Source organism: Acinonyx jubatus, chromosome F2, assembly GCF_027475565.1.
Source record: "Acinonyx jubatus isolate Ajub_Pintada_27869175 chromosome F2, VMU_Ajub_asm_v1.0, whole genome shotgun sequence".
Lineage (NCBI taxonomy): Eukaryota > Metazoa > Chordata > Mammalia > Carnivora > Felidae > Acinonyx > Acinonyx jubatus.
The window spans coordinates 62,100,261-62,120,957 of NC_069394.1; the positions used below are offsets into that span (position 1 = coordinate 62,100,261).

The 20,697-nt window shown below is 39.1% G+C and overlaps 1 protein-coding gene across 13 annotated transcripts in view; it reads left to right on the forward strand.

Moving 5' to 3' along the window:
- NCOA2 (nuclear receptor coactivator 2) overlaps positions 1 to 20,697 on the forward strand; it is a 289,385-nt gene that overhangs the window by 51,841 nt on the left and 216,847 nt on the right. The window contains exon 1 of one of the 13 annotated variants that reach the window (XM_053208023.1): positions 16,660 to 19,681. The exons of 11 other annotated variants lie outside the window; for them this stretch is intronic. The gene's annotated coding sequence lies outside the window, so the exon portion shown is untranslated. Of the gene's footprint in view, positions 1 to 16,659; positions 19,682 to 20,697 lie in introns of those variants that run through there. One more of the 13 variants, XM_053208022.1, reaches the window with a different exon arrangement.

Here is a 20,697-nt window from a genome sequence, read left to right on the forward strand (position 1 = left end):
CTTATTGTGTGTGTTGGCTCATGATGTAAAATGTATTTCTTAACTGCCCTCTATCTTCCCCTATGAGCACTTACCACAGTTCATAGTACATTCAGGGTAATAGGAGGTTAGTAAATGTTTAACTGCACAAAATTTAATTTAGTAAATCTGAGTGGAAGAAACTCCAAAATAATTTCAGAAAGTTTCCCTCCCTCCCTCCCTCCCTCTCTCTCTCTCTCTCTTTCTTTCTTTCTTTCTTTCTAAGTTTACATCCAAGTTAGTTAGCATATAGTGCAACAATGATTTCAGGGGTAGTCAGAAAGTTTTTTTTTTTTCCTTTAAAAAAAAATTTTTTTTTTTACATTTATTTATTTTTGAGAGACAGAGAGAGACAGAGCATGAGCAGGGAAGGGGCAGAGAGAGAGGGAGACACAGAATCAGAGGCAGGCTCCAGACTCCCGAGCTGTCAGCACAGAGCCCAATGTGGGGCACAAACCCACAAACCGTGAGATCATGACCTGAGCCGAAGTCGGATGCTTAACCGACTGAGCAACACAGGCGCCCCCAGAAAGTTTTCTAATACAAAATGGCATTAAGAAAATTGATAAGAACTCACAAGTTGTGTTGGATTCTTTTGTTGCATGCCAGTGACCTTCTTGGGTACAAGGATTATGTCTCATTTAGTTTTTTTTTTGTCAGTGTGCATGATGGGATGGGACTAATGTTCAGAGTCAGAAATCTGGGTTACAATTTTGACTCCTGTCACATAATAAACTTGGGGACATTGGGCAACCTTTTTCAGCACTCTGAGTGTCAACTTCCTTATTTAAAAAGAAGAGGGGCACCTGGGTCTCAGTTAAGTGTCCAACTCTTGGTTTTGGCTCAAGTCCTGATCTCGTGGTTTGTGAGTTCAAGCTCTGCATTGGGCTCTGCATTTATGGTGTGGAGCATGGTCGGGATTCTGTTTCCCTCTCTCTCTGCCCCTCCCTCTCCCCCCCCTCCCCCCCCCCGCTGTCACTCTCGCTCTCTCTGTCAAAATAAACATTTAAAAAAAATGAAAAGGAGAGTAATAGTACTTACCATGATTAATAGAGATACCACTTATAAACACTAAGTATTTTGCCTGGACTATAGTAGATGCTTAATAAACATTTTATTAAGTTAATTTAAAAGATATAAAAACATAATTGAATATTAATGTTTATTTTAAAACACTGTTTTGAGTATCCTGGAAAAAGTATGAAGTGTAAGATTAATTGGATCACATACATGGGGAGAAATTCTTCATGACCTTTTGAAAAATTAAAAGAAACTATAATTATAGAAGATAGCTTTCTTGAAAAAAAAATCAAACATAGCCCAATTAAGAAAGTGTAACATGCAAGATGTAAATTAGAAGTCAAGTGGGCCAAAATCAAATCAAAGAGTTACTTGTTAAGATTAAAAATGAATCCAAATGAACCCTCCTCAAGTCAAAAGCCCAGGTAAAGATTCATTAGTAATCCTTGGAACTGTTGATATTCATGTGTAAATTGTATACTTAGGAATGAAAAAATAGGGGTATATTTTTTTTTTTCTTTTTTGAGAGAGAGAATGAGAGAGGGAGCATGTATGGGGGAGAGGGGCAGAGAGCGAGAGAGAATCTTAAGCAGGCTCTGGGCTCAGTAAGGAGCCCGACTCGGGGCTTGATCTCACCACCATGAGTTTATGATCTGAGCCAAAATCAAGAGTCAGATGTTTAACCAACGGAGCCACCCAAGTGCCCCTAAAGATTTTAAGTAATCTGCACACCCAAAGTGGAGCTCAAATTTATAATCCTGTGATCAAGAGTTGCATGTTCTACTGACTGAACAGATAGGTGCCCCTAGTCTTGCTGTATTTTCTTTTTTATTTTTTTTTTCAACGTTTATTATTTATTTTTGGGACAGAGAGAGACAGAGCATGAACGGGGGAGGGGCAGAGAGAGAGGGAGACACAGAATCGGAAACAGGCTCCAGGCTCCGAGCCATCAGCCCAGAGCCCGACGCGGGGCTCGAACTCACGAACCGCCAGATCGTGACCTGGCTGAAGTCGGACGCTTAACCGACTGCGCCACCCAGGCGCCCCTCTTGCTGTATTTTAATGTTCAGGTGTTTGAAACAAAAAATTATTGAGTCTGGTTTCACAAAAGAAAAGCCTGCTTAATTGGCAAACTGGAGTTATTGTAGGGGATTATTGGAGTATGTTGGTGAGAGAGAAACTGTGAAGGTAATTTATGTAAACTTTATGAGTTCTAATACAAAAGGAATAAAAACTTTTGTGTTACTATAGGATGGAGGAGAAATGTTATCGTGGAGTCACATTGGCTTAGAAACAGGAAGTAAGCATTGGTTGTGAAGGTCATTTCTCTAGAGGCACAGGTGTGTTTTTGTGTGTGTGCATGGGTCCCCGAGGAGTTTGTGCCAGGACTAATCTCATTCCATATTTTTGTAAATGACGTGAAGGAGGGTATATGTAGTCAAATTTTAACTTTTTTGGGCAGTGAATATCCCAGGAAGGGCCGTGAAGGCCCCAGGAAAAAACCTAACTGTAGGTAACGAGAGAGCAAAAAACTGAGTGAACTAGTGTGGGATACTTCTCAGTGGTTTGCTTAGGAAAAATCATATGAATTACATATATTAACTGAGGAATCCTGAATGTAGTTATAATCAGGGTAAAAAATCAATAGCTGTTGTCGATGGTTCTCTGTAGCTATTGAGCAGAGGTCAGTATTAGGCTGGGCATTCTTTGGAAGAGTGTGAGAACAGCATATTATTTTGCCATAGAACAAAACTGTGTTCTCAACACACACAGAAGAAACGCTGTATGTTCTTCTGTTAAATAAAAGTAATGAACTACCTGGACACAAGGCAGTAAACTGCAAATACTCGTTTCTTGGAGCTATTAATACTGAAGAGGAGGATGTAACTGAGGTTATTGAAATATGATCTTGGATAAATTCTTCAGAGTCCGTCACGCTGGAATTGAGGGTGGGGTTAAAGTGCTTCTAGGAGTCTTAGAAGAATCAGTTTTAGGATAAATTAAAGAGCTCTCTTCTATATTTGGGAGTAAACTTGTGGAAATTAGTATTACAAGATAAGATATAATGGGGAAAAATGCATGAAAATTAGATTCACAGATGAAACATGCATCATAGAATATTTTTAAAAATTGGAGATATCTAGAATTATGAGTTTTTTTTTCCTTTTGGAAAATGACACGAAGGTCTGTATTAGTTCCTGAATTCAGACAATTCAGGATTTGATGGAATGCTGACCTGACTGTACATGCAGTCACTTTTCATGTGAAAGCTTGGGGAGCAGAGTTTTCATGGCTGGAGACCACCCAGAGTGTGCAGAGGGCCTCTCGAAGCCCTTGAGCAGGTCAAGGAAGTCCCCTCCTATACTTAGTTTGCTAATAGTTCCCCCAGCCCCCTCCGGTTTGTATCTAGCAGTGTGGTCATACAGTTTGCTTATGTTGTCTGTTAGGGGCTCTCAGGTAACTATTTTTCCTGGTTCTCACAAGCTTCTTGAAACAAATTTTTGATAATGTGTATCTTTCTAGAATACTATCCATTCTGTAGTTTTTTCAAATATTGACGTAAAACTGTCCCCAGTATTCTTCTAAGTATTGATTCTCTGCTGTGTCTGTAGCTATAATTATGTCCTCCTAAGTTCTTTTTGCAACAGTTTTTTGGGTTTTTGTTTTTGTTTTTGTTTTTGCTTATTTTCTTGACATCACATTTTTAAAGAAGGAACTTTACTATTTATTCATCATTTTACCATGAGGTAGTGATGCTCACATATAACAGGCCCCCAACTAACTTTTGCTGAAGTGAACTGAGCATGACTTTAGTTTTGTCTCTGTCCAATACCGCCCACCCATTGCTCATTTTTCTTCCCATTTTGCCCCATCCCCACAGGTAGGCATTTTCACACATATTTCCTCTCTTCTGTGCCAGTATATTCTTTTTTATCAGTGATCTTATCCTGTCCAAGCTTCTGCCATCACCTTTATTTGGATAGCTCCCAAATGTATAACCCCAACCTAACCTTTCTTCTAAGCTCTAGCTGCTTGCTTGACAATTCTGTGTGCTACACCTTCAGGGTAGCCCAGCCAAAGTGAAACTCCTTACTTTCCTCCACCCAAACCAGTTCTCCCTCCAGATTTCCTGTTTTCTGTTAATTGGTGCTGCCACTGTCCCAGGCACAGAACATCAGCTGTTGACTCTCCTGTCTGACTTTCTGCACGTCCTCCCCTGCCAAGTTATATGCAGCCTAACTTCACAATGTCTGCATATGTATACGTGACATCGTATACATCCCCCAATCCCCCCATCACCGCGTGTATTCAGACCCTCAGTACTTTGTTCCTGGACTGTTGTAGCACCTCCTTGCCTTTTTGGCTGAGTCACTTGATCTTCATACTGAAATAAGATTAAACTTGCTAAAGCACTACAATCAGACCACCTGCTAGCCCACGCAGATTACTTAGTTCTCCCACAACCTTCTCAAATAGGTACGACCGCCTTTCTAGGTCTTCAGTAATAATGCCCGCTTGTATCTTGGTTTGTCTCTCTCTTCCTGCCTTACTCATGCTTGTATTGCATCGTGAGTGTTTCATCTCTCTTGCTTTCTTGAGGTTTTGTCCACCTGTTTCCTCTTCAAGGAGTACCCTTTCCCTCACCCCTGCCTGTTGAAAGGATGCATGTCAAGGGTAATCTCTTGTATTCTTTACTACCTTTAGGAACCTGCAGAACATTTCTTTGGTCTTTCTAGGGCACTGATCTCACCTTATGTTAGAGCCATTTGTATCTTTCCTTAATATCTCATGCTAGATTATAAACTCCCAGTGGGTAGGAACTGTTTCTTATTCAGCTTCTCCTTTTTTGTTGCCTCAGCCATTTGTTGTCAGGAAATATTGATAGAAAAAAATTCAGAGAAACTTCTTACCCTCTCTTCCTAAGACATTTACTGTAATGTGAATGAGTACTGTAGAAACGCCATAAACTTAGCCTTTCTAGAGATGTAGCTGTGGGTGCACCAGTCCTGCTCCCGGGGAACTGGTGTTTCAGCTTTTTATAAAACTTCTGCTTGAAGTGAGGCTAGAGGCATCACAACAGAGATGTTGATTTCTGCTACAGCAGGCCTAGGAGGTTGTATCTTGTGTTGTCTCTCTTTTTTGGGTGTGTGTTGGGGGGGGGTGGGTATTTCTTTTAAATTAAGAATTTCAGTAAGTCGTGATATTTTAAAGTTTAATGTAAAAGTTAATGTATGTGAATTCAGTATGGACTCTAAATATAAGAGGTAAATCTCACTATTTTTGCCCTTTAATCTATAGAATGAAGATGATTAAAAATAAGAGATTACATTTTATTGACATGAAAGAAAACCATTTTAGGCCAATTTAATATGAATCTGCCAGTATATTTTACATGGATGGTGTTGGCAAATACTAAAATTAGGCTTTTGTACTTGAAAAATCCTGACCAACCTCTCATGAAGCTTGTCGACAAATTAAACTTCTGGAATTCCATCATAAGAAAAAATTTGGGAATGTTTGGGAATGCAGTGAACACATATACGTAGGAATTGTATTAAGCATTAATTTGCTACCATTTATGAAATTTAGGTTTCTGTGGAGCCTAGCAGCTTGAGTGTAGAGATGGACAAGCTAACCCAGTCTTTGTTCTATAGCTTCCACGTCTCCCTCCCTCCCTCCCTGCCTGCCTGCCTGCCTGCCTCCCTGCCTCCCACCAGTGTTTTCTGGAGTTTCTTAAAAAGTTTACTTATTTAGGTAATCTCTATACCCAGCATGGGGCTCGAGCTCACAATCCTGAGATCAAGAGTCACATTCTCCTCCAACTGAGCCAGCCAGACGCCCGTTCTCGGAGTTCTTACCATGATCTCGATAATAGGCCAGAAACCAGTGGTGCAGTGTTGAATAATGCAGTTCCAGAGGCTAGCCGCCCACTTGGAACTTCTAGTCCAGTGGGCCATTTGGATATAGACATATGATAAAGTTCCTTATTTTGTAAAATAAAATAATTTGTTATGACAGTGTTTAGCTTGTTAAAGGAAAAAGGCGGATAGCTCATTTTCAGATTGATAGTCATTTCACCAATAATCGGAATTTTAAGCTTTAGCGGTATAAAAATATTGTGCTCAGTACAGGCACAGGCTTTAATCTGAGTCTTAGTTTACTGATCTCTGTAAATAGGGATGTTAGGAGAAGAAGTAATTAATGTTTAGCAAGCACTTTGATATTTACGCCCAGTGGCTGTAAACAGTTATTAAAAAGTCATTGTACAGGTCAGAATGGCAGGTGCAGTGGGGTGCCGGAGTGAGGGCCAGAGAAGCAGTCTTTGCAGTTTTGAAGGAGATACATGTGAAAATGTTCTATTCCTGATTAAACGTTTTATTATTGAACACTTACTGTTAGGATTTCATCCATAGATCTCTGTACATTTCACAGTGTCACAAGAAACCATGTAAGTTCTGTTTATGAACACAGATAAGTTGATTATTTCTTGACCAGAGTGGTGTGTGTGTGCGTGTGTGTGTGTGTGTGTATACACATATACATATACATCAAATACCACAGATTCTAACTCTTCATGGTGAGAGTAACTCCCTTAGAAATGTCATTTCATGAGGGACACCTGGGTGGCTCAGTTGGTTAAGCGTCCGACTTCAACTCAGGTTGTGATCTCCCAGTTTGTGGGTTTGAGCCCCGCATCGGGCTCTGTGCTGACAGCTGGGAGTCTAGAGCCTTCTTTAGATTCTTTGTCTCCCTCTCACTCTGCCCTTCCCCCGCTTGTGCTCTATCTCTCTCAAAAATAAAATAAACATTAAAAAAAACCTAGGGGTGCCTGGGTGGCTCAGTCGGTTGAGCATCCGACTTAAGCTCAGGTCATGATCTCGCAGTCTGTGAGTTCGAGCCCTGCATCAGGCTCTGTGCTGACAGCTCAGAGCCTGGAGCCTGCTTCTGATTCTGTGTCTCCCTTTCTCTCCGCCCCTCCCTGATTCATGCTCTCTCTCTGTCTCAGAAATAAACATTAAAAAAATTAAAAAAAAAAAAACCTAAAAAAAATGTCATTTCACAAGAAAATAGCAAGCACTGCAGTTCCTTGTATTGGACAGGAGTAGTGGGGGAAGGCCGGAGCCGCAGTGTGGTGTGGGGAGAAGACGGTGGACGTGGAGCCCTCGTTCTAACTGCCTCGTCGCCTCAGCTTCACTTCCGCTCTCTGGCCCGTGACCTTGAAGTCACTAGTTGCTGGCTCTTTTGACACTTAGGCAGATCTTTTACCTCAGTTACTTAAAACATTTTGAGAGTCTTGGAATAGGGCTCCTTCAAATCCTGGTGAATAGGAATAACAATAAAAAAAAGTCTGTGATTTGGAGAGCAGTAGCAGAAAATACTAGGCAAAATAAGTTGGCATTTATCATAGATTATTTGTGAGAGGGATTAAAATGCTTGTGTTACGTTTAGGAGTTTACAGCTAAAACAGATCTAAATTATGAGTGATTCTTCACTTTAATAGGATTTTACAAGTTATTTGGAATGGCTCCAAGCATTATATGTATTTCTAGACGTCAAGGTTTAGTTGCTATCGAACTGCTGCTAATTGTTTTTGTGCTTGCTGGGTTTTGTAGTGTTTCCCTCTCTTTCTGGAAAGAGAGAAGACAGTATGCGTTGGGGCAGTGGTTGTGTGCATATGCTATTAATCCTCTGGGGAAAAAATTACACTAAGTATGCTTTTTTAAAAATGCTTTGAAATTTTATCTGGCCGAAAGATTACATTTCTAAATATGAAGACAACTTCTGAGCAGAGAAAAAATTTATAAACCATGCATGGCACGTTTACAAATTCTTTGAAAAAACTGTCTGTGAAGGTCTTTGGAGTGATCATTTATCCCTCTATTCCCATATGTCACACATTGCCTTTTTACCCCTGGGGAGTAACCATATTGCATTATTTGTGATCCTTTGGAGTTGTATGAAATGATAATTTAACTTTTCAGATGTGGTTAATCTACAGGCCCTGCTTCCTAACCATTAGCATACATGGCATGACAGCCTTAAATGTTTCCAGGTGTGATTAAAGAACTTGGCCGGTAAATTACTCGTAGATTATCTTGGCCACTGTAATTTACTACAAAACTGAAGCTTTGGCATCAGCAGTTGAAAAGACTATGTTAACAGGAACTCCACTTGAGACACGTTTTACATTAAATAAATGAACTGTCTTCTTGAGACAGTTAAGTGTTTATTTTTTATACTATTTAGAACTATATTGTGTCTTTTGAACGGTTGAATTTTGTCAAAAAGCAGGTCTTGAGGGGCACCTGGGTGGCTCAGTTGGTTGAGCGTCAGGCTTCGGCTCAGGTCATGATCTCATGGTTCATGGGTTTGAACCCCCTGTCCGGCTTGCTGCTGTCAGCACAGACCCTGCTTTGGATCCTCTGTGCCCCTCCCCTGCTCACGCTCTCAAAAAAAAAAAAAAAAAAAGGCAGATCTGATTTACAGCATTGACTTGTTTTGTGAGACTTACTACAACTAAAATAAATTTTTTTAGTGTTTATTCATTTTTGAGAGAGAGAGAGAGAGCATCAGCGGGGAAGGGGCAGAGAGAGAGGGAGACACAGAATCCGAAGCAGGCTCCAGGCTCCGAGCTGTCAGCACAGAGCCTGACATGGGACTCGAACCCACAAACGACGAGAGGGCGACCTGATCCGAATCCCAGGCTTAACCGACTGAGCCACCCAGGTGCCCCAAGACTTACTACGATTTTGAAAATCTTCTTCCCACCACTGTTGGAACCTGCGCTGCCCTCAGCCCCACTTTTATTTCTGCTCTGGTCCAGAGAAAAGCCGTCATCTTTCCTCCACTCCACGGTTTGTCCCAGTTCCTGGAATGGAGTCTCATTTTCTCCAAAAAAGAGTTATAGTTAATCAATGCATAAGAGGGCCCATTTAACACTCTGTTGTTGTTGTTAGCACTAGAAAAATCCTCGGAGATCTGAACAGTTTGTTGTTAATGGAGACATAAGAGAGTCTCTGTTCTATTTTGTAGCTGGCCACAGAAAGAGTGAAATTCTGGGCAAAGGTAGCAGGTGAAGTGAGTTGAAAGAGAGGCAGCAGGCTGGCCCGGGGCTGGAAATTGTCCACTGGTTAGGTCTGCTGGCACTTACTGTTCTTTACCCATGGCAGTCTTGTCTCCAGCTTAGCACCTGCCCTCAAATTTCCTGTCTTGGTCTTCAGACCCTCTTAAACCTTCCCCACCTTTCCCCACCCATTATCTTTCCCATAACATTTCCTGCTTCCCCAAGATTGCCTCTACCACTCAGGGGGACGCACAGTATTCTCTTATTCCCCAGCAGAGGGGAGGCATCTCTGTCCTCTGTCCCACTGCTGCAAAGTGGACAGGAGGTGGCTTCCTGAAATCCCTGGTGGGGACTCTGAGTTTTCTTATCGGAATGTTTTCACAAGGGCCGGTAAGATTTTACAGAACTATAAACATGCTCTAGTGCCATACAAATAGAATATATAGATTAATAGGCCTTTTGTTGCTGGTGTGAGGCAATGTAATAACCGTTTGTGATACTGTTCATCCGAGAGTGTCCCAGTTTCCAGCCAAAAATGGGTTTTGAAAAAACATTTTTTCTAGGAATATTGTTTTGTGTGGTAGAACTCAAGTTGAATATCTTCCACTTTCCTTAACCCCGATTGATTTATTGATTTATTGATTTAGTGAACTCTACTCACAGGCTGGGGCTCAAACTCAGAACCTTGAGATCTGAGATCAAGAGTCAAATGCTGTAGTGACTGAGTCAGCCAGGCACCCCTTCTTAACCCTGAATTATGATGAAAGCTTCAAATAAGATTCACGTTCTTAATGAAAGAGAAGATAGGGATCTTTGGTCCTCATAATTTTGCGTTGGTTGCCTATATTAATGTGCCAGTGTAAATCATTACTGATTACTTGGGTTTAGGGATCGTCTTTGAGATAGTCATGGTATGAAAATATTCATCCATTCTTTTAGATATTTTTGACATCCTAGGAAGGCTGTTACATATGGCAGAATGAAACATAGGGACCAGAAGGGGCAAAAGTAGAAATTTTGCACTGGCTTTATTTATAAAAACAAATTTTAAAGGAATATTTAATCGGAGGCATTGAATAAACTTCAGTTCTGCTAGTGACTTTGTCCCTTGAAAATAGTTTACTAACCTATGGGGTTATAACTAGAGGCATTCGCTAATGTATTTGCAGTGACTGTTGAAATAATTCAAATTTATTGACCATGGGAGGATATTAAATATTTATCTTTTCTGCTTAGTGCTGGTAGTGAAATAGAATATAAGTTAATGGTTAATGGCTTATAGGCTGTTACTTCTGAAATAGTACCTTCATTTACTTTATCCAGTGGCATTACTTACTTGTGTTGTATGTGTTAAAAAGCATATTTGGAACCTACCTTACATAAATTTTCTGCTTAGCTAAACAATATTCCAGAAGAGATTTTTAACTAGGGTGTGTGTATGTGTAAGTGACTGCAAAGGGAGGAAAGTAGGTAAGTTGTAGGCTGGAGAGAAATCTTTTTCTTTAAAAACAAATAGAATGGAATATTATGTATTAATATTATATGAAGTGTGTTTTGGCACATCTGCAGTATGTAACACGATCCAGAATTATAAGATTGGCAGTAGTTGAGCGTATAGAATCTGGCAATCGTGTTTGAGTAGTATGAAGATGATCAAATAAAAAACGTATTTGTAGATGTAGAATCAGAGGGAAAAAGCTAACTTATTTAGGTTTCCTTCACGATAATGCAGTATCAAACTAAGAATGTCTTAACATGAAATTTTACTTGAAATGGTATAAACATTAGGGAGAACATAAAGCAGTATTTGTAAGTTTTAAACTTTAAGGGGGGTAATTTATAGAACTGTTTTGAATTTTCTGAAAATTAGATCTTCAGAACTTACAAAAGATAATAATAGCAAATAAAAACAATAATAAAATATACTCTAATAAAAAGGTTTGGTTTTTCTGTGGGCCGTAAGGGACTATTTGAGGTTTTTTTGTTTTGTTTTGCTTTCTATTACATTAGATCCCAAAGATCCCAAAGTTGACTGCATTAATGTGGTCAATTTTTTTTTTTTAATTCAGATACTTGAATCTGAAAACTACAAGGTACTTAATTTAAATGTCATTAGTTTAGCAGGGCGCCTGGGTGGCGCAATTGGCTAAGCATCCGACTTTGGCTCAGATCATTGGGGTTTGTGGGTTTAAGCCCCGTATCAGGCTCTGTGCTGACAGTTCAGAGCCTGGAGCCTGCTTCGGATTCTATCTCCCTGTTTCTGACCCTCCCCCACTCACACTCACACACACACACACACACACTCTCTCTCTCTCTCTCTCTCTCTCTCTCAAAAATAAACATAAAAAAATAAAAAATGTCATTCGTGTATCAAAACAAATTACTTAGAAAAGGATGTTTAATTAACTACTTCTGTATGTGATAGTGTTTCGTGGATATTATATCATGCCAGGTGTGTATTACTGAGATCTATACTAGTTACGGTAAGAACAGATTTTGTACTGAATTAAAATTTTCTGTATAAATTAAATGTCACATTTGTACAAAATATACCAAGGAGACAACATAGTATTGAACACGTATTATTAAATGGAAAGCATTTGAGTATTAGGAAATTTGGCCTAAGGTCTCTCTTTTGTCCTTTCTGTATATAGTTGCCATTGTAGTGAAAAGTCATGTAGCTTTTATCCTGTACTCTGTTTTACCAGAAGCTGGAATTGACTAATTAGAAAAATGTAAACAAGTATGAAGCTAGCAAGTAATATTTTAAGTACTAAATAGAGACATCCATGAGTAATCTGTTTTGTTAAAAGAATATGCATTCGTAATTAACAAATCAGTTAAGCACGTTTTTCAGGGCATCACTGCAGTACGGTCTTACTGACTTTAGCTATGAATAATTTAATTTGTGGTTATGCATGTGTGTGCTGAGGAATGGACACACTTAAAAAGTGGTTGAGGTACCAGGACTTCATTTTGTGCCTTTGCACCATCAGTCGTTTTCACAGAACTTGAACTACCTGTTTATTTTACAGGCACTTGTGTCTATAGTGCTTACCTTGGGACGAGCATTGTTCTAAGTGCTTCATTGCTATTAACTCATTTACTTCAAACCTGATAGCAACACCACGAGGAGGGTATAGTTATGACTTCTGTTTTGCAGATGGCACACAAAGGTTAGGTAAGCAGCCTAAGGTCCCGCAACTAGTCTGTGGAGAGCCACTGTTCGAATCTCAGCACTACCTCCAGAGTTTGTGCATCCCCCTCCCCGCCATCCCCTGAGTTTGTGCTCTTAATCAGTATCCTCCATTGCCTTATCCAGAAAGATCTCTCTTGGAAAGTGGAGTCCAGATTCTTTCCTTTGTCAGACCCCTTGCTCCCATGCTTTTGCTGACCAGACGGGGATCTTGGGAGGGATTTATTGGCAGGAATTCTTGTCATCTTGCTCTTCTAGATGTTTGGGAGGCAGGCAGTGTGACAGCTTCTGACTGTGAGTGACCCAGATCCGGCTTTGTGTGCAGTCATTCGCAAATCCTCATTCGCAGTAGAAACTTTCCTGTATCAGGACCGAACTCTACCCTCTTATCCTGGAAATCGGGGGTGAAGAATGTGAGCCATCTTGGCGTTTATGGGAGGAGCTAGGAATATGGAAGAAGAGGAGAGAGACAGTATTATTGCCTGATGGAAAGTATGAGCCCCACATAGAATACAAGTGCTGATGTTAAAGGGGCTGCTTTTCTCAAGGACAACTTTTCTAATATGCTCTAGGACAAGCAATAGCAGGGGTTCATTTGTTTGAGTGTGATTAGTGATTCTTCTCAGTGGAGGGGAGGCCAGTGTGTATACGCATGTACATAGACATTACTCTTCAAGTAGTCACTATCGGGTCTATACCATGTATTAAAAAGTATTGAGTTGGGGCGCCTGGGTGGCTCAGTCGGTTGGGCATCCGACTTCGGCTCAGGTCATGATCTTGCGGTCCGTGAGTTCGAGCCCCGCATCGGGCTCTGGGCTGACAGCTCAGAGCCTGGAGCCTGTTTCGCATTCTGTGTCTCCCTCTCTCTCTGACCCTCCCCTGCTCATGCTCTGTCTCTCTGTCTCAAAAATAAATGTTTAAAAAAAAAAAGTATTGAGTTTATGTGAACACGAAGCACTGATTTGTCTTGCCAGCAGCTCTTGGTCCTTGGCATCTTTGTCTAAACCCATCTCCATCAGTATTGTAAGGGGCGCTGGCCGTCTTTTAGTTTTATCTGCTTTGTAAGATGACTTTGTTTGCCCTTGAGGTACCTTTGTCCTCTCTTCGTGCAGCCCCTCCAGAGTAACTGGAGTTACCTTAAACCCTAAGCTGTATACCTAGGTTCGCAGCAGCATTATTCATGATAGCCAAAAGGTGGAAGCAACTCTGTGTCTATTGACAGAGGAGTAAATAAACACAATGTGGTATACACACACAAGGGAATATTACTCAGCCTTAAAAAGGGAGGAAATTCTGACCACATGGATGAACTTTGAAGACAGTATGCTCAGTGAAATAAGTCAGTCATAGAAAGACAAATACTGATGGAATCCATTCATGTGAGGTACCCCAGAGTGGTTAAGTTCATAGAGACAGAAAGTAGAATGGTGATTGCCAGGGGCAGGAGGGTAGTGAGAAGGTAGTGAGGAGTTATTGTTTAATGGGTGTAGAATTTCAGTTTTGCAAGGCAAAAAGGGTTCTGGAGGCTGGTTGTACAATAATGTAAATGCCCTTAATACTACTGAACTGTACACGTAAAGGGGTTTGAGAGTAAATTTTATGCTTTGTATATCTTACCACGATTAAACAACAACAAGCCTTTCAGCTGTCGTCTAAAATCTGTTCAGGTGTTTTCGTGTGGTATTTTAATTAACAAACACACTTATTAGTAGCAGCTGGCTCTACGATGCTCGCAAGCAACTGGCTCAGCCCTGTTTTCTAGAGAACATTGTGTGGTATGCGTGTGAATGTGTTGATTCATTCCAGAAAAAACTTCTGTGGAAGTTGAAGAAAGGGGTAGGCAGGTATGGGGCGGGGGGAGCAGGGTGAGCGGAGCTCATGGAAACAGGAGGCAGTGGAACATGTTCAGAGTAGCTGAGAAAACGACCATGGTCTGTGTAGGAAGAGCAGAATCAATGTATTAAGGGTGTCAGCAGATAACCCACATTTCTCATTTTAACTGTTTTCTTATCGTATCTACCAGGTAGAATATTGGCTTCTGCCACAGGATCCAGGTATATTCCATTTATTGGCATTTATGATAACGGGTTCGGGAAAGGTCCTGTGCTGCGAGTTGTTGGGATTAATAGAAAGATCAAGTCAGAACCCCTTGCCTTTAAGAGCAAGAAGGAGAGTATTGAGCTCAGAATAAGATAAGATGTGTGGACCAATGGAACTAAAATACAAGACAGGATCCGACAAGCCGTATAAAGAAAGTTCTGTGGCAACGCAGACTACAGAGATCTAGTTCTCTGAAGTGAGGTCAAGGAAGGATGAAGTAGGAGCAGAACCTTGAAAGATGAGAAGGATGTTAATAGGCAGAGATAATGGATCTGGATCCGAGGTGAGCACTAAGACACAGATACAGGGAAGGCCAGGGTGATCTCCGCCAGGAAGGGCCAAAAGCTCGGTGTCATGGATGTTTACATTGCCCAGCAGCGTGTGAAAAGGATTCTAACTGAAGAGATTATTCCCTGTGGTGTTGGAGAAGGGAAATGGCTGTTGTTACTGAGCAAGAAGCTTAACCTCTCAGGCCAGTGCTGAGGACAGAGTAGCGTTCACTGCTTCACGCTTGCCCCAGGAGGGTTCAGGAGAGCCTGCTGCGCCAGAAGCAGTGCAGAGCTGAAGGGGATCTGGGGCAGATGCAGGCACGGGCGGATTTCACAGCCCCGCACCCCGAGGTGTGCATGCATCGCCGTAGTAGTGAAAGCTTCCGATTACTCTTGACTTCGTTCAGTTTGGATTTGAGTCTTAATTTCTTCAAGTCAGCTAATAAAAAAAGTCCAGTCTTTGAACATGCCCTGCAAGCAGTTGGGGAAGACCGGTCCTGCCAGCTCTTTGACAAATTCTGTAACCAAATATTGGATCGGATAAAGGTGGAAGATGGAATTTGGAGTATGAAATCATAGCTTCAAATCTTTGCTTTGCCACTAGCAGTGAGACCGGAGGCAGATTAAACTCCATTTTTTTCTGTTTCTTTGTTAAATCAAGAGAATGTTTACCTTTCAGGTCTGCTCAGATGACCTGAGATAGTAACTATAAAATAATTTATTCCCCATCTCTAACATGATGATCAGTGCTTTTTACTCTTCTCTGTATTAAGCAACCACATTCAGCTTTTGTAAAGCGTGAGTTTCTCTGAACTATGGACTCCTGGAGTTTGATCTTTAAAGATTAGCAGCAAAACAAGCTTGTTCACTTTTGAGTTACTTTAAAAAAAAAATTGATGTGAGCATCAAAATTTGCTGTTAAAATCTATTTGAATTGCAGTCTATCTTATATACCTTAATATAATATATATAGTATTATTTTCTTCACCCCCTCCCTAAACACCAGCAACAACAATAAAACTTATGACTAAAATAGTCAAAGGGGATTTTGGCAGAATTTTCTCTTCACTTCAACAGAAAAACTCATTTTAATATCTCGAATGAGGAATAAGTTGGGAAAAAGTTTTAGTCAGACCAGCATTCTTGAAATAGATTCAGAATCATACTGTAATATATTGTGGAGCACATTCAAGTGTACGTGGTCTTCTTTTCATTATTGAGCACAGTTTTAAACCTGTAAGTTTTAGACCTTACGAACCTAGCCATTTTAATTCACAGTAGGCTAAACTTGGCACAGATACTCTCTGCTCAAACACAAGCGTAGTTGTGTTTTTTAACTGAAAAAGTTGACTAGTCTTCTGAAAAAAAAATTCCTAGAGGTTAAAAAAAAAGGGAATATTTACTTTGTCCAGTTTTAGCAACAAGCAATTGTGTTGGCTTCGCCCCCAGCCCCTTCTAAATTCCAGTCGCTGTTTACTGTATACTTGTGTTTTTAGTAAAATCGTTGCCTTACAAATCTTAAAATGGCTTCCATCATCACATAGTGACTTTTTTCATAAGTATTGTTTTTTTGAAACCTTAATAAAGGAATTCATGTAACATGAATTAAAAAAAAGTAAATCCTGTTGACCTTGAGGGGACTTTGCCTTCTGACCTTTCAAGCATCTCTATTCATGTCATGATGTAAGTCATGACTTATTGTTTAAAACTGTAATTTGTGTCTGTGTGAAAATGCATTTTTTCCTACTGCCTTTGCTGGGACTATAACATCGTAATGATTTTGTTAACAATATATTTGATTGCTGCCTCACTGAATGAGATTTTGCTTTAGAAAATTTAAATGTAAGCATTTAAAGATAAAGCTTAAATGAAAATTAAAGCCTAGCTTAAAATGAATTTGGATAAAGTCTGATTTTTACTTTGGTTTCTCTGGTGGTATGCAGTTTACTGTGGGGGGGTGGGGGAGAGGGGGTAGGGAATGTAGATATAAAAATAACACCAAAGTGTTCTGCTTTTTAAAAGTTGACACAAATTAACACATAGCCATAGTTTTAGACATTTTAGCTTAAGGTAGGAATATCTCACTTTCACCTACACATTTTCATAGTGAACTGAAGAGAATTGTGAAAAGGAAAATAAATATCTGTATACAATTTATACAGTTGAGAAATTTTTAAAATTAGTTTAAAATTTTTAGTAGAATTTGCTATTTTAGCAAGGGAGAAATTTGAGTTAGAATAAATTGAAAGACCAATAGGAACTGTCATAAAAATTCCAAGATTTAAATGACTGCGGTCACTTCTGGGCTCTACTCTATTGTGTTGGGTTATTTTAAGCTTTTGACTGTAGCATTGTGGCATTACATTGGTTAGTAAATGTTAGATTCTGTTTTGGGTTGTTTAAAACCTTTATGCTATCGTTTCTATATGCAGAAAAGTTTATATGTGATAATAACTTACTTTGAACCATTTTTGTAAAAGAAAAATCCAGGAGATGTTACGTTAAAGTTGTGGTACTTTTGCCGAAGTTGTAATTTAAACGTGGAGTTTGCTTTTTACAACTAAAGGCTATATTCTAATGAGCAATTTGGAATGAAATAATTCTCTCCCTAGTGTTAGAACTTTTTTCTGCGCTGACTCCTCTTAACTAAATGGGAGTAGGGGAGGCTTTACAATAAATTCACCAATTGAAAGTTTTTACTTAAGAGAGAAAAAAAAATTACTGTATTAATTTCTTACCTATTTGCTTTGCATAACTCCTTTTTTCAGATGACTGAAGATAACCAACCCTTAGAGGTTAGAATTGCTTTTATTTTATCAACTAGAAATCTTTCCTAGGTGTTACTATACACATTCATAATCTTTTTTTTTTAAGTTTATTTATTTTTGAGAACGAAGCAGGGGGTGGAGAGAGAGAAAGTGAGAGAGAATCAATCCCAAGCAGGCTCTGCGCTGTCTTCCGAGAACCTGACATGGGGGTTGAACCCACAAACCACGAGATCATGACCTGAGTGGAAAGCAAGAGCTGGATGTTTAACTGACTGAGCCACCCAGGCACCCCCACATTCATAATCTTTAAAATTACATAAATATAACTTTTTTCTTGTGCCTGCAGATGAATTTTTGTTGTATTCCACTTTTTGCTTTTATACAATATGGCACCCAGATTAGTACAGATCTTAATTTATTATGTCTGATTTTTTTCCCCCATAAATGTCAGCTAGTTGCTTTTTACCACTGGCATTCATAAATCCTTTCACTGTGTTCCCCGTTTGCTGTAAACAAGTAATGAGATAACAACAATTACTATTTTTTTGGTGTTTTATAATCTTAACATTGACCCTCTATCAAAGGCATTCTCCCTATCCTTGAGAGGAAAAAAGTTACATTCAGACAGGTTAAAACTTTTGAAGGTCAGGAAGCCAGTAAGTGGTAAGACGGAATAGGACTCAGATGAATCTTTATATATGTGTAAATATATGTATAAAAATATCTTCGTAAATACTACCCAGATCAACATGTAGAATGTTTCCAGTACCTTGGTAGGCTCTCTTGTGTGCCCCCTCTCATTAGTGTCCCCTCAAAAGTAACTACTGTTCTTGTCTTGATCCACATAGATGTATCTCTATCCCCTCTTGATTAGTTTTGCCTGTTCTTGAACTTCATAAAAATTGAATCATATAAATATACTCTTTGGTATCAGGCGTTTTTTGTTTTTTTTTTAACCTAGCATTGCATCTGTGAGATTCATCCATGTTGTAGCGTATAGTGTCGCTTTCTTCTTTTTCATTGCTGCCTAGTATTCCATTATGTGAATATATCAAAGTTTATGTGTTCTTCTTACTGCTGGAAATCTGGGTCATTTCCATTTTGGGGCTATTATAAATAGAGCTGCTATATACATTCTTACACATGTTTTCAGTTTAATGCATGTTTTACATTGACTTCTCTTGGAAACATACCCACGATTGAAGTTGCTTAACCTTGGGAATAATGTATGGTGACCTTGAGTAGGTGCTGCCAATCAGTTTTTTAAGTGTTTGTACAAGTTTACACTCTGATCAGAAATGTATGGGGGTTCTAGTTGCTAATCATATGTTGGTATTGTCAGCCATATTAGTTTTTTCCCTTTTTAATTTAATTTAATTTGAATTAAATCTATTTAATAGGGTGTCTAGTTTCATGTAATAGAGATGCAAACTGAAAGTTATGTTTTACAGTGAAAAAATACTTAACATAAATGTAGGTACTTACTCACATAGAGAGATTAACAGTTGTGTGCATAGTCTTGGATACTGCTGAGGTTTTGCTTTGTTTTTTCCTAACCCATGTCTTTATAAGTGAGCCTTGATTGCTTGTTTAACCACTGATATTAATGAAGTTTTTCCTACAATAAGGACAATATTCTAGAAACTACTTGTTTCATTTAGAATTTTGAGGAAATTTTCAAAGGAATTTAAGATGGTAAAGATCTTTATTCACAAATTGACAAGTTGTAGAAGAACTCAGTAAAGACTTTTATCACTGAAAAATCAAGGTCTTTTTTGCTTCAAAATAACAGCAATTGTATATAATCTGTAGGACTTTATTAGTAAATTTTATTCATTATATAGCTTTCACGAACTTACAGTAAGTTATCCTGCTAAAAATTGCTTGACTTGATCAGTTCTTGTTTTTCCAAGTTCGTGCAAGTTCCACGTGTTTGGCTTTCCTGTCTGAGTCTCAGGTACGCTGATTAGTCAGGCGGTCTCATCTGAAACTAATGTATAATAGTGCTGAGTCGTATAACTCGCCACACCAGTTTCCTAGTGTTTTTGTTTTGCTCAAGTAGATGAAAGGTTTATTTAAGTGTGGCCACACTGGTACTGCATTCCTAGTGATCTTGGTAGGTTAATGACAATCTTTGTCATAGAAATCAGGAAATGTGGGTTGAGCCTCTGGGATGGATGCATGTCGTTGGTTCATTAAAATGCAGTCTCCCAGAGGACTGAGGATTATTGGAAGCACTTGGTAGGTAATGCAGCTTTAAAAACCTATCTATCTATCTACCTATCTGTCTATCTTCATTCTGTTTTTTAAACTCTTTGAATACATTAGTGTTTAATCATATTATCTAGTGTATGAATGCTTCCTCCAATAAGATAAACATGAGTTTGGAAATCCAGGTAGGTTTCTTTCCACAGTTTAGTAGGTTTGTTTTAGCTGGGGTGTTTTGGTTGATCATGAACTCAGTCATATTATACTGCTGCTTTGTTTAACTGGTTGGTTTTTAACTGCATTAACTTTATCAGTGTGATTGATCCGTGATTTTGTTGTTATTACCACTATAGAGAATGAGTGGAAGAATTGTTTAAAATATTTATCTTTGAAATACAATCAGTTAAGGCAGTTTGGTACTTAGAAAGCTTTGAGGTGTCTATTTGAATGGATTGTAGTGATTATGGATTTTGTAAGAGTTTCAGGATAAATATAGGTATGCATTTATGAGGAGAGGAGACATACTGCAGTATTCTTTTACCAGACATACTTATTTCAGGTATATTCCTTATACCATTCAAAGTGTAAACAAATGGATGGCAAGATTGTTGTTGATTCGAAGACTGGTCATGTGTGCTTGTGTTGTAAGGAAAGAGAGGACATAAAGCAGAATGTATTACCCTCTGTGGGCAAACTCAAGAATTTATATAATCTTATAATTGAAATGGAAAATTTTGAGATTGGGCAAGGAAAACTTAAGCAAAGGCAGTGAAGTGGGTTAGTTGCTGGTAAAGAGCTATGGTACAGGACTGAGTTACTGATTGTCCTATCCAGAGTGCAGTCTCTAGAGAAACCCAGTACATAAGTTATTTATTAGAACCTCAGTAACGTAGCTGAGGCCTTTTATTTTTTTAAGACCATTTCTGCCTTTTGTAAGTCAGTGTTGAGTTTATGGGCTACCACCAATACATGTAAAGTTTTAAAACCACTGAAGGTTAAGTTTCTTACCACCTCTCCTGTTGTACCTTTTATGCATCTGGAAGATCATGATGG